Consider the following 13,963-nt stretch of genomic DNA (forward strand, 5'->3'; position numbering starts at 1 on the left):
CACATCCATCCATCCATCCATCCTTTCATCTTTACATCCATCCACTCATCATTCATCCACCCACCTTTTCACACATCCGTCCACCCTTTCATCCTTCCATCCGTCCATCCATACAGCCATCCACCCTTTCATCAATCCATCCATACATCCTTCATCCGTCCACCCTTTCATCCATCCATCCACCCATCATTCATTCACCCACCTTGTCTGTGCCTCTCTCATGGGGGGTCAGTATCTCTCTGCTTGTCTGTGCCTCTCTCATGGGAGGGCATCTCTGTGCCTCCCTGCTTGGGGGGGGGGGGGGGGGGGGGGGGGTGGCAGCCGGCTGTGAACACATCTCACCATGAAGAACAGACTCTCAGCCACATTTCTCCTGCACAGGCGCCAGGTATGAGGGCTCATGGGACTTGAACCAATGATATGATTGTAATGTCCTTCTGCTGTCCTTCTGCTGTTTACTGTGTATTTGTAAAGCGCTCTGATACCTACGGGTTAAACTAGCGCTATATAAAACGTTAAAAGTAAAAATAAACCCACAGCTAAGTCCATTGAACTCAAAGGGCTACAGCCTCCTCCCCCCCCCCCCCCCAGCCCCCTCCCCCCCCAGCTCCTGTATGTCAGCCTGGCTGAAACAGCTTGGACACACACAAAGGCACACCAGAGTACTAACACAGGTCTTTAAAAGACCTTTACTTGTTAACGAGGCTTTGATGTTTTTCACACCTCGGTGTGAATTAGGCGGCCTCCGCCTTGAGCACCTTCGATCAGCCCGACGCCAGGAACTGCACTCTGGCAGAATCTGCGACCCCCTTCCCAAGACTCCATGACCCCCCTGGGGGTCGCGCCCCACAGATTGAAGACCTCTGCCCTAGACATAATCAGACTTCTCACATGTATTGACTATAATTATGGAATTGCGAATGTCAGATCCTTCCTGGACAGGGAGGATTCAGACATATTTGAACAGAATGAATGGTGATGGAAATGATAGAACTGATCCTCACTAGGAACTACTTCCTTCACAATGGTACCTTGTACCACCAGAGACAGGGCACCGTGTTGGGTTGAAGGTTTGCTCCCTCGTATGCATGCCTCTTCATGGGGTGGTATAAGAGGGAGCATGTCAGGGGCAAATAGACTTACCCTTGGACAGACTATATAGTCTTTTGGGGGAGGTACATTGATGATATTATTTGTCTGTGGTCAGGGACAGAGGACTCACTTAGGGACTACTTCACCCACCTCAACAACAATCCAAACAATGTGAGATTAACCATGGAACACCATCACAAAAGAATGAACTATCTGGATGTACAATTCTACATACAAGATGGTATAGTACACAGCACCCTTTACCGAAAAGAAACAGCCTGCAACAGTGTGCAGTATGCTAGTAGATCACATGCGAGCTCCGTTATCCAGAACATTCCCTATGGGTAGATGGTCCAGATCAGGCGCATTTGCAGTGAGGATGGGACTTTCAACATGAATATTATTGAGGTCAAAAAGAGATTCGGCACAAGAGGATATGATGGGAAGGTTTTGGACACTGCAGAGAGAAGGGTACACACACTCAAAAGGGAGGACACGCTAATAGAACAGAACACTAAAAAGAAGACAAGGGGATCTGCCAACAATGTCAGATTAATTGCTCAATTCACTACCTACAGTGGTGAGAGCTTTAGGTTGCTCAAACGGAACTGGTACCTTCTGAAAGAGATCCCAAGTATCAGAATCAGAAATAACCCTTCCATCACCTATAGGAGAGGCAACACCCTTAAAAATACTCCATGCCCAAGCTACATAACAGAAACAGATAATAGGCAAACATGGCTGCCATCTAAGCCTAAGGGGTTCTACGTGTGTAGCTCCTGCAATGTAAGTAAGTTTCGGGTTAACAAGATCAAGGAGTTTCATTACAGTGGGACATCAAAATATACGATCAGGCAGTTATTTAACTTCAATACCACCTGTGTGGTGTATGTGATTGTTTGCTCGTGTAATATGATCTATGTTGAGAGTACCAAGAGAAGTCTCAAACACCGCATTCAAGAACACAGAAGGGCAATTTTGACTCAGATATCCAATGGCCGAGCACTACACAAAGATCCACTTTGAGAACCAAACCTTTTGGTTCAATGGTATTGACCAGGTAGAAGCAGGACATAGGGGAGGTAACACGGACCTGCGCCTCAGACAATATGAAGCAGAATGGATATGCAAACTGCGCGCATTAAGTGAGGGCCATAATACTGATAATGAGATGCACTACTTTCTTCATGATTAACTAACTATTTTTTGCTCACGCCTCCCCTGCAAACTCTTGCCTTTCCTTTGCCATTACTGCTCAGTTTGACTATGTTCTCTCTAATCGCTATGAGCGTTATGTTACCCTTTTAACTGCACAACTTTACCCTGTTGTATCACTTAATTGAATGTATATACTTTGCCCTTTTAGATTTCGTATGCTCTCCTACCATTTTTAACATGTTCCTTCTACCTTTCCTCTCCCTTCACCTTTCAACTACTCTGCTTTCTTTATGAATCTCCGTCTACCTTATCGCCACTGTTTCCTTATTTATACTTTTCCTTTTGCTGACAGGTACTATTCTGAACTTGATCCTTACCGGACTTTTGCCTGTCTAGTGGTTCTGATTATCTGGTGATTAATCTTTGTGTAGGACAGTCTCCTTATATTTTAATTCCTTTTCTTACTTTATCGCTTGGGGATTGCCCCTCACATCGGGTACAATTTCCCCTTAAAGGGTGCTTGGTCCACCCTTTGCTCCAGATGGCATCAGACTACTTTCCTTTACTTTTCTTTTGTCTTTTCACTTTATCCTTCTCCTTTCCATTTCAAACCTTCTACCTTTAATCTTTGTTTCAATATAGTTGTTTGATTTCTATATTCTGGGCTACACGTTTCACCTGGGAGCCCACTCTTTCCATATCCCTGTGGAAGCTATTCCAATATGGCGCTTCCACTTGCACCACATAGACTTCCGTTTTCTCCATGGAGGGTGACTCAATGCGCAGGGGCGTGGCTTACGGAGGAGACGTGCCCTCAGCATCGCCGCTTTGCCTTCCGGGTTTTCCCTCTGCAGATTTCTGGATTGGCTAAGCCACTCCCGGGGGAGGTGTTTGCTCGGCTCAAATGGCTGGGGATGTGAACATTTCCTGTTCATCTGGCATTACCTTTCTGGACCCTTGATGCGGGTAAGGAGGACGAGGGGGGACATGATCCGTTGCATCTAGGGGTGGAGTTTGCCTAATACTGCCTCCGGGTTTCAGGTTTGGGCTCTAGTTCTTGCATAACCTAGCACTTATAGGGGCTTCCTTACTGAATCTTGCTATCACACTTAGCCCTTTGCCCAACCATCGCGTCACATAAGGCTGTCATGCTGCTGGGGTTATACTGCTGGGCAGGACCCTGAATTACTACTCTTTCCTTCTTGTTTCCTATCTCAAGTTTGATAATTTTCTACTGCTCACCTACAGACTCTTTTTGGACCTTGCATGCTTGATTTAACATAAATTAACTGTGGGTATCTCTATTGCTCCTCTTCCTTTATTTAATATGACGGTAAGGCATGCAACACTCACCTAGCAGGGTTTTTATATTTATGGTTCTGTTTCTTGTGTGTGGCCAATTGCCTCACCTTGTATATATTTTCTAAGGTTATATGGGTCAGTACAACCTCTTTTGTGTGCCCCATGTGCTCCGTGGCTGCCAGCTACTGCCTATCATACTCTCAGTTGATTTGCTTTAGAAACCACCACCTTATATGGACCACCCTTCCGATTCCTGTATTAGATTCTACTTTCTGGGCATCAACTGGCCCTGGGAATTTCCCTTTGTCTCAAGCGCAATACACGGAAGCAATTACTTTCAGACGTACTTTATTGAGGACTTGCTTTCGCTTCATCATGGGTAAGGCAATGGTCCATATGCGCTTTCGTTTTACAGACGGACCACTGGAGATAGAAGAATTGTGTGTGTGTGTCTTTTTTTTTTTAAAGTATTTTTATTTGATTCTGGTCCAGGAAAGACATGGCTTGGCAGTTCGGGCAAAAAAACGATGTATTTGGGCCCAGACCTCTGTACTGGGGTGAATGTATGACATTGTTCTGCATTCTGTCCATCAATTGTTGTTTTTGCATTTGTCACCCAGAGTGGGATGGGTATGCTCAGACGTGAGTCCCATGCTCTCCACACCACTGGAGTCAAGCTATCCTGGATGAAGACGGCTGATAGCCAGAAACCGGTCCTAGGATGCTTGATTCTGGTCCAGGAAAGACATGGCTTGGCAGTTCGGGCGGGACTGTTCCCATGAGGCACAGGGTCAAGGCTGATTTGCATATGGCCATGTCTGAACTGGGGTGGTGTGGAGTGCAAAAAAACGATGGATTTAGGCCCAGATCTCTGTACTGGGGTGAATGTATGACATTGTTCTGCATTCTGTCCATCAATTGTTGTTTTTGCATTTGTCACCCCGAGTGGGATGGGTATGCTCAGACATGAGTCTCATGCTCTCCAGACCACTGGAGTCAAGCTATCCTGGATGAAGACGGCTGATAGCCAGAAACCGGTCCTAGGATGCTTGATTCTGGTCCAGGAAAGACATGGCTTGGCAGTTCGGGCGGGACTGTTCCCATGAGGCACAGGGTCAAGGCTGATTTGCGTATGGCCATGTCTGAACTGGGGTGGTGTGGAGTGCAAAAAAACAATGTATTTGGGCCCAGACCTCTGTACTGGGGTGAATGTATGACATTGTTCTGCATTCTGTCCATCAATTGTTGTTTTTGCATTTGTCACCCCGAGTGGGATGGGTATGCTCAGACATAAGTCCCATGCTCTACACACCACTGGAGTCAAGCTATCCTTACTGAAGACGGCTGATAGCCAGAAACCGGTCCTAGGATGCTTGGTTCCGGTCCAGGAAAGACATGGCTGGCAGTTTGGGCTGGACAGTTCCCATGAGGCACAGGGTCAAGGCTGATTTGCATATGGCCATGTCTGAACTGGGGTGTTTGAAGTGCAAAAAAACTATGGATTTAGGCCCAGATCTCTCTACTGGGGTGAATGTATGACATTGTTCTGCAATCTGTCCATCAATTGTTGTTTTTGCATTTGTCACCCCGAGTGGGATGGGTATGCTCAGACGTGAGTGCCATGCTCTCCACACCACTGGAGTCAAGCTATCCTGGCTGAAGACGGCTGATAGCCAGAAACCGGTCCTAGGATGCTTGATTCCGGTCCAGGAAAGACATGGCTTTGCAGTTCGGGCTGGACTGTTCCCATGAGGCACAGGGTCAAGGCTGATTTGCATATGGCCATGTCTGAACTTGGGTGGTGTTGAGTGCAAAAAACGGTGTATTTAGACCCAGATCTCTGTACTGGGTTGAATGTATGACATTGTTGTGCATTCTGTCCATCAATTGTTGTTTTTGCATTTGTCACCCCGAGTGAGATGGGTATGCTCAGACGTGAGTCCCATGCTATCCACACTACTGGAGACAAGCTATCTGTTGTAAATAGGATGGTGATAGATGACAGGATACTTCTAGTTGATTACATGTAGATTTATTGTAGGACACAGCTGAGTACACAACCTCGCCAGCTGACCAGACCATCAACTGACAATCACAGAACACCCTGGTACAAGTTAGAACACTCACAGGTATTCTGGGAGACTAAGGAGGTAAGAACACTAAGGAAGGGCTAAAGAATACTGTCAGCCATATTACAAGAAGAATCAATATACAACACATCTTCCTCATTTACAGAAAAGAAATGAAACAAACATAAAAATAAAGCCTGATGCATGGGAGACAACAACAATAATAATAGTAACAGAAAGGAGGCCTAAGACGACTTGAACTAATTTTAGTTCATGAAGGCAAAAGAGCATTTTGGGGCAAAGAGTGTAAAAGTGAAGTGTGAGGTGAGACACAACACTTAAAACAACTAATAGGCATCACAACTATTTCACGTATATATAAAGCTTCATTTGAAACATTGCAGGCAGTAGAGGAGGAATTCTATGGACCAAATTCTTAAAGTTACCGGTTTCTTTTAATTCATAAGAAGGGTTTCAACGCATTAACGGTTATTTTTTTTCTTCTTCTTACTTTAAGCTGCAACAGGTAAAAATATAGCTTTGTTTCGCTTTTGCTGCAACTTGAAACTGGTTACTTATCAATTTAATGCACTTCAAATACTTGTAGCTGTTTTCTACATTCACAGCGCTTTAAGGATTACTGGTTACTTGACAGCTTAGTTTCTCTACGCCTTACTTGGTATTGTTTCCTTTGACTTTTCCCTCATTCATCTGGTTTCAATCTTCCTTTGATTATGTTATTGGCAGCAAATAGATGTTGTGGGTTCTTTTGCGAGGTGTAGCTCAGGCTGTGTTTGATGGTTCTTCTCTGGTCTGGTCTGGTCTGGTCAGCAGAAAACGTCGCCAAAATGTTGTAAATAGGATGGTGATAGATGACAGGATACTTCTAGTGCATTACATGTAGATTTATTGTAGGACACAGCTGAGTACACAACCTCGCCAGTTGACCAGACATCAACTGACAATCATAGAACACCCTGGTACAAGTTAGAACACTCACAGGTATTCTGGGAGATTAAAGAGGTAAGAACACTAAGGAAGGGCTAAAGACTACTGTCAGCCATATTACAAGAAGAATCAATATACAACACTATCCTGGCTGAAGACGGCTGATAGCCAGACACCGGTCCTAGGATGCTTGATTCCGGTCCAGAAAAGACATGGCTTGGCAGTTCGGGCTGGACTGTTCCCATGAGGCACAGGGTCAAGGCTGATTTTCATATGACTTGGGATCCTTCACCCGAAGGAAGTGGAAACAATTCCACTATGGATTAGGTGGATTGTGTCCTAATCGTTTTTGAAGGAAACAGTGATGTGTAAATGAAAACTATGTATTGGTATCAGGGGGTAAAGAAATATAACTAGCAGTGCAGAGGATGCTATGTGTAGCATGTGATTAAGTGAATTAATATTGGGTTGTAGGAGTGGAAAAAGAATTTTAATAAGATCCTACCCACACCCAAGGTTAAAAAACAGTGCAAAGTAGTGAGATTAATAGGCTCACAAGATACCTGTCTGCTTCATCAGGACCTTCACAATGAAATGCTGCTGCTAAAGAAAGTGTTTTAAGTGATCAAAATCATATCACCTGAAATCGCCAGTCTAAATGATCCAGATGGTCACCAAGAGATGGACGAACAAAACATACACACAAAGAAATGCACACAGTTAATAGCGATAGCTTTAAGCACAAGGAAAATCTCTCGTGATGATGTGTGTTTTGCCAACCAATGTTGGTCACTGATTGCTTACTAGTCAACCTGAAAGCAATTAACCTTGTAGAGAAAAGATAAAAGGAAATCTTTATATTCACTCACCCACGATCTGGGGAATGAACTCATCACCTCACCCGGCTACAGCTCAGGTACAAATGGAGCACCGCTCTATTAAATGTAAAAGGAGAAAAAACCAATGAAGGAGGAAGAGCTCTTTGGAGCTCAATATGGCAGACACACCCCTTTCCCCAACTTATGCACTTAGCAGCAGTCTTACGTTACAGCACAGTGTAGGGAAGGTCAAAGATGTTGTGATTTGAATTGTATACATCTTAGTAATGCAGCTAATTTTTAGAGCTTAGATGAAGATATAAGCGCTCGATTGAATTCTAGTACAAAAAGAATCGAGCGGAGCACCCGTGTGTGTTTATCGGGTGTCTGGGCTAAAAGCGGAAAGCGACAAGGCACTAAGCTATGCATGGATCTCTTTCTTAAGCATGCAACCCATCTGCGAAGAAAAGGTCGCTAGAGTCCACTTCGTAGGTCCCTCGTTCCCCACCAGCTTACCTGTCCGTCGGTACTCCTCGCCTTCGTCTAGGCTGTCAATGGGAGGTACCTGGACGGACAGGAAGCAGTAATTTAAACTTTTTTTCGTGGAACGAGGGAAGGATCACGTGACGGACTCTGTCGCGTGCGCCGGAACTACACAGTTGATGGGAAATGTAGTTCTCATACTAGAATCATGACGCACACGAATGCATGCGATAGATCTATTAGGCAATGTAGTGCGCCGGCGGTTTTTAGCCTCAAAAATAGATGTAAAAAGACACTCATGATCAAAATAGCTCCTAGTCGATGAATTTTAGATGGTACTTGAAAAGCCATGGTATATAGTGAATCATTAGCACTTTGCAGATGAACGTGTCATTTTCTACGCAGTGTATTATGCTAGCCTGCAGGATAGATTCAGATATTTAGGAACAGTGAACCTTTATCTTGGAGCACGCAAACAAACTTATGTATATGTTTATTTGTATTGTTTGTAAACCACCACTAACATTAGAATTCATAGGTCCACAACAGAAATCACAGCGGTTGACAACAGGTGCATACTGATAGTATACAGCATGTGTATCGCAAAGGTCCCGGATGCGCATCGCCTTATGTAGTGAACAATTCACCAGGAACCTACAGCGACATCCATGGGATGTCCTCATTCAGACCTGTTCTATCGGTTTGTAGTTTATACACCCATCTTTGTTCTCTTTTGTGTAAGAAGGTGCTTACGTCTGTGATATGTTTGGGGATTAGTGGTTGTTCTAGCACTGTCCAGTGCAAATCGGTCGGAGCATGTTGGGCCTCTAAGAAATGTTTGGTCATTCGTGTCGTTTGCTTATTACAGCGTTAAGAGCTCTTATGCTCTGAGATCCTAGTCTTTATTTTTCTCGTGGTCATCCCCACATATTTTTTCTCACAGGGACAACTGATTAAATATATGAGGTTAGAACTGTTACAGTTCGTGAACCTACGTTGTTCCCATGGATGTTCTGTACCAATGTTGATCATGGTCGATTTACAGGTCTGGGGGCATGCTGCACACTGTCCACAAGGATGGTGTCCGATCACAGCAGGCATCTCCCACAGGTTACCTCTCATTTTTGGGATTTCAGTCCTTGGCCTTGTGTGGACCAATTTATCCTTTAGGTTTTGTCCCCTTTTAAAGGCAAACAGGGGGACGGGCAGTTTGTATTTTCCCGTATTTAGAATGCCCCAGTGTTTTTTAATGATGGTAGTGATTTGGTTTGATAGTGTACCAAAAGTCGTAACACAGGTCATTCTTTCTGTCTTTTCTTTAGGAGGCATTACTTCTAATAGGCTAGCTCTGTTGTTGTTTGCTGCTCGTTTTTTGGATCGGTACACCAGTTGTTTTGGATAGTCTTTATCCAGGAGATCTCGTGTTAAGTTCCTAGCATGTGTCTCAAAGGAAGCTTTATCTCTACAGTTCCTCTGTATACATAAAAATTGCCCATAGGGCAGGTTATCCCGAAGGGACTTTGGGTGGCAACTATGGTAATTCAGCAACGAGTTCCGGGCCATAGGTTTCTGATAGAGCTCTGACCTGAGTCCATCGGTTGTACCAATGATCATTAGATCCAAGAACGCCAATCTGCTTGCGTTGTACTCCATGGTGAATTTAAGATAACAGTTCTTCTGATTTAGCCACTCATGGAATTCTTTGAGTTGGGTTTCATTCCCACGCCACACCACAAAGATGTCATCGATGTAGCGTCTCCACGCTCGCAGACACATGAGATGGGGGTTGATGTCTGCGAGCACGTGCTGCTGTTCAAATTGGTGCACGTACAGATTAGCGAGACTAGGGGCAAAAATGCTGCCCATACTAGTCCCGCTAATCTGCAAATAAAGGGAGTCTTCATAGGCAAAAAAATTCTCTGTCATGGCCAGTGTTGCCAAGGTCATAATGAGTCTAACAGGAGTTATGGAGTTCAAGTCTCGTAATAGTAATAGCTCTTCTATCACCTGTAGAGTCTCCGTTTGGGGTATGGATGTATATAGGCTCTCGACATCGAACGACGCCAGCAGATCTGTGTTACTGTCGTATTCAATGTCGGGTAGCAATCTTAACACATCTTTGGTGTCCTTCAAGTAAGAGGGCATCTCTTGCACCATTGGTTGGAGAAACACATCAACAAAGGTCGACAAAGGTTCCAAGAGTGAACCTATCCCAGATATTATTGGGCGGCCCGGAGGTGGGCGTTGGACCTTGTGTATTTTTGGCAATTGGTAAAAATACGGGGTGACAGGGTTGGATACTTGTAGATATTGACCCTCTTTGGGAGTGAGCCAGCCTTCCGCTAGTGCTTCTTCAACGATATGAGCGTAGATCTTAGTTAGTCTAGCTGTCGGATCTTCTTTGAGTTTTCTGTACGACCGACCATCGTTGAGTTGACGTAAGCACTCATTACGATATGTTTCCACATCCGCTCGATTCTTTTTGTACTAGAATTCAATCGAGCGCTTATATCTTCATCTAAGCTCTAAAAATTAGCTGCATTACTAAGATGTATACAATTCAAATCACAACATCTTTGACCTTCCCTACACTGTGCTGTAACGTAAGACTGCTGCTAAGTGCATAAGTTGGGGAACGGGGTGTGTCTGCCATATTGAGCTCCAAAGAGCTCTTCCTCCTTCATTGTTTTTTTCTCATTTTACATTTAATAGAGCGGTGCTCCATTTGTACCTGAGCTGGAGCCGGGTGAGGTGGAGAGTTCATTCCCCAGATCGTGGGTGAGTGAATACAAAGATTTCCTTTTATCTTTTCTCTACAAGGTTAATTTTGGCCTTGCTTTCAGGTTGACTAGTAAGCAATCAGTGACCAACATTGGTTGGCAAAACACACAACATCACGAGAGATTTTCCTTGTGCTTGAAGCTATCGCTAATAACTGTGTGCATTTCTTTGTGTGTATGTTTTGTTCGTCCATCTCTTGGTGACCATCTGGATCATTTCGACTGGCGATTTCAGGTGATATGATTTTGATCACTTAAAACACTTTCTTTAGCAGCAGCATTTCATTGTGAAGGTCCTGATGAAGCAGACAGGTATCTTGTGAGCCTATTAATCTGCAGAAACATGTCGACCTGGATTACACCTAAGTAGTTATTTGTTAACACTACTTTGCACTGTTTTTTAACCTTGGGTGTGGGTAGGATCCTATTAAAATTCTTTTTTCCACTCCTACAACCCAATATTAATTCACTTAATCACATGCTACACATAGCATCCTCTGCACTGCTAGTTATATTTCTTTACCCCCTGATACCAATACATAGTTTTCATTTACACATCACTGTTTCCTTCAAAAACAATTAGGACACAATCCACCTAATCCATAGTGGAATTGTTTCCACTTCCTTCGGGTGAAGGATCCCAAGTGATGTAGGGCGGTACAGGACGGGTATCTGATGGGAACTCATTTTCACCATGAATACCTTGGATTCAGGGATTGCATCCTATCAACAGCATACAGTTGTCTAGATAGCTTTACTTTGGTTTTTGACCCGTTGTTATACATGGTTCTTTCATTATACGTGGGGATTATAACAATGCAAGGTCAATAAATATTTCCCTCACATGCCCTCTTTATTGTATTAATGTTTGAGTGTAGTCAGATGACTGCGGGCGTTTTATTTATTTTTCTGACTCAAGTGTGTTTTTGGAGAGAAATCTTGTCTGAGTAGAGGAGCTTGAGGAACACAGTTTTAGACACACATAGGAAGAATCATGGCCACAAACCTAGGCCTAGCCTTTGATGAAGATGAAATTCAGACACTTCTTGCGGATAATCCTAGCATGCTTGAAATGTTTACTCCATTACCAGCCATTTCTACTGGCTCTGAAGATGGTTGGGCTAAAATACTCATTCTAAAAAAGAATCATGCGAGAGTGAGCGTACATGGCATTGTCATGGCCGACTATTTGAGAAATAACTGTGCACCGAGCGGCCTCATAGTGGGGAATGTCCCTCGTCTTTTCTTAGACGACAAGGTCTTCCCACATGACTGGTCGCTTATAGCGTGGAAGTGCACACGCGATTGGTTATGTCTGATCATAAAAACAGCCAAAAGGACAGCAGACAAGATAATGGTAGAGATTCAGGTCTTAGAAGGCCAGATAAAGACAACGATCTCATCTAGCAAAATATTCACCAAACATCAAGAAGATGGCAACAAGTCTAGTAAGGAGTTCAGAGATTCGTTACTCTTTACCAAATTGGAAAAGTTTAAAAAAGATCTCGCCAAATTTGCAATGGAAAAGGTGTATCCATACACCAGCGATACTTTTTGTCCCACCAACCAAAAAGCTGGATACAAAGGCGGATCCAACTATGGGAGCTCTAGCTCCGATGGAGTCTCTAGTGATTCCGAGGGATCAAATACCAGCCAATCATCCTCTAAACAGCGGGGTAGAGGTGGCAACAGGAGAGGGTGGAGAGGATTTAATCAAGCCTTCCAACAACCACAATTTCCACCTTGGTGGCAACCCTCACCGTGGGGACAACCCCCCTTTCCGCCCATGATGAACCCATACGGTCCGCCCCCATTCTATGGAGACTACAACCAACAGTCTTTTTTAGGGGGGGCAGGAGAAGCCGGGGCCGTCAAAGAACTCCCAGACAAGGACAGGTCCGCTGGAACATACCACCTCAGACCATGGATCTGAGGAGTGGAAAGAAGATTCCACAGGATCAACCATCAACCGCAGCGGGACTAGTTTAGTCATCAACTTGAGCTCGCAACAATTGACAGAGACCCAAGAGCAAGTATTGAACAAAGGCCTTGGTTTTGTCTCAACAAATCGCACGGATGCATTCCAGGCCCAAATTGAACTAAGCAAACTCTACCGCAAGATCAGGCTTCATTTTCTGTTTGCGAATAAAACCATTGAAAAATCGCAAGGCAGCGTCCAAGACAACACTGGATTGAAGAAACCATCCGCTTTTAACCCAACCACACTAGGCCAACCTCCAAAGGTATTGACCTTTGAAGAAGCGGTCAACCATGACATACGAGAACTCTTCACTGTCAGGCAGAGGACGTTCTCTAATTTGACCAGAGATGAACAAAATGCCATTAAGGATCTAACTGAGAATCCCCTCATTGTGATAAAACCAGCAGACAAGGGGGGAGGGGTGGTCATCTTGGATGTGGAAACATATCGTAATGAGTGCTTACGTCAACTCAACGATGGTCGGTCATACAGAAAACTCAAAGAAGATCCAACAGCTAGACTAACTAAGATCATAGCTCATATCGTTGAAGAAGCACTAGCGGAAGGCTGGCTCACTCCCAAAGAGGGTCAATATCTACAAGTATCCAACCCTGTCACCCTGTATTTTTACCAATTGCCAAAAATACACAAGGTCCAACGCCCACCTCCGGGCCGCCCAATAATATCTGGGATAGGTTCACTCTTGGAACCTTTGTCGACCTTTGTTGATGTGTTTCTCCAACCAATGGTGCAAGAGATGCCCTCTTACTTGAAGGACACCAAAGATGTGTTAAGATTGCTACCCGACATTGAATACGACAGTAACACAGATCTGCTGGTGTCGTTCGATGTCGAGAGCCTATATACATCCATACCCCAAACGGAGACTCTACAGGTGATAGAAGAGCTATTACTATTACGAGGCTTGAACTCCATAACTCCTGTTAGACTCATTATGACCTTGGCAACACTGGCCATGGCAGAGAAATTTTTTGCCTATGAAGACTCCCTTTATTTGCAGATTAGCGGGACTAGTATGGGCAGCGTTTTTGCCCCTAGTCTCGCTAATCTGTACGTGCACCAATTTGAACAGCAGCACGTGCTCGCAGACACCAACCCCCATCTCATGTGTCTGCGAGCGTGGAGACGCTACATCGATGACATTTTTGTGGTGTGGCGTGGGAATGAAACCCAACTCAAAGAATTCCATGAGTGGTTAAATCAGAAGAACTGTTATCTTAAATTCACCATGGAGTACAACGCAAGCAGATTGGTGTTCTTGGATCTAATGATCATTGGTACAACCGATGGACTCAGGTCAGAGCTCTATCA

General features: G+C 44.3%; 1 long non-coding RNA gene across 1 annotated transcript in view; it reads left to right on the forward strand.

The window, feature by feature from the left end:
* The first annotated feature begins 3,055 nt into the window (after positions 1–3,055).
* The window catches only part of LOC147731207 (uncharacterized), a 30,527-nt gene continuing 19,619 nt past the window's right edge, over positions 3,056–13,963 (forward strand). The window contains exon 1 of the long non-coding RNA XR_015308622.1: positions 3,056–3,216. This is a non-coding gene — a long non-coding RNA (uncharacterized LOC147731207). The remainder of the gene's footprint in view (positions 3,217–13,963) is intronic.

The sequence above is a fragment of the Lissotriton vulgaris genome, chromosome 2_1, assembly GCF_964263255.1.
Source record: "Lissotriton vulgaris chromosome 2_1, aLisVul1.2, whole genome shotgun sequence".
Lineage (NCBI taxonomy): Eukaryota > Metazoa > Chordata > Amphibia > Caudata > Salamandridae > Lissotriton > Lissotriton vulgaris.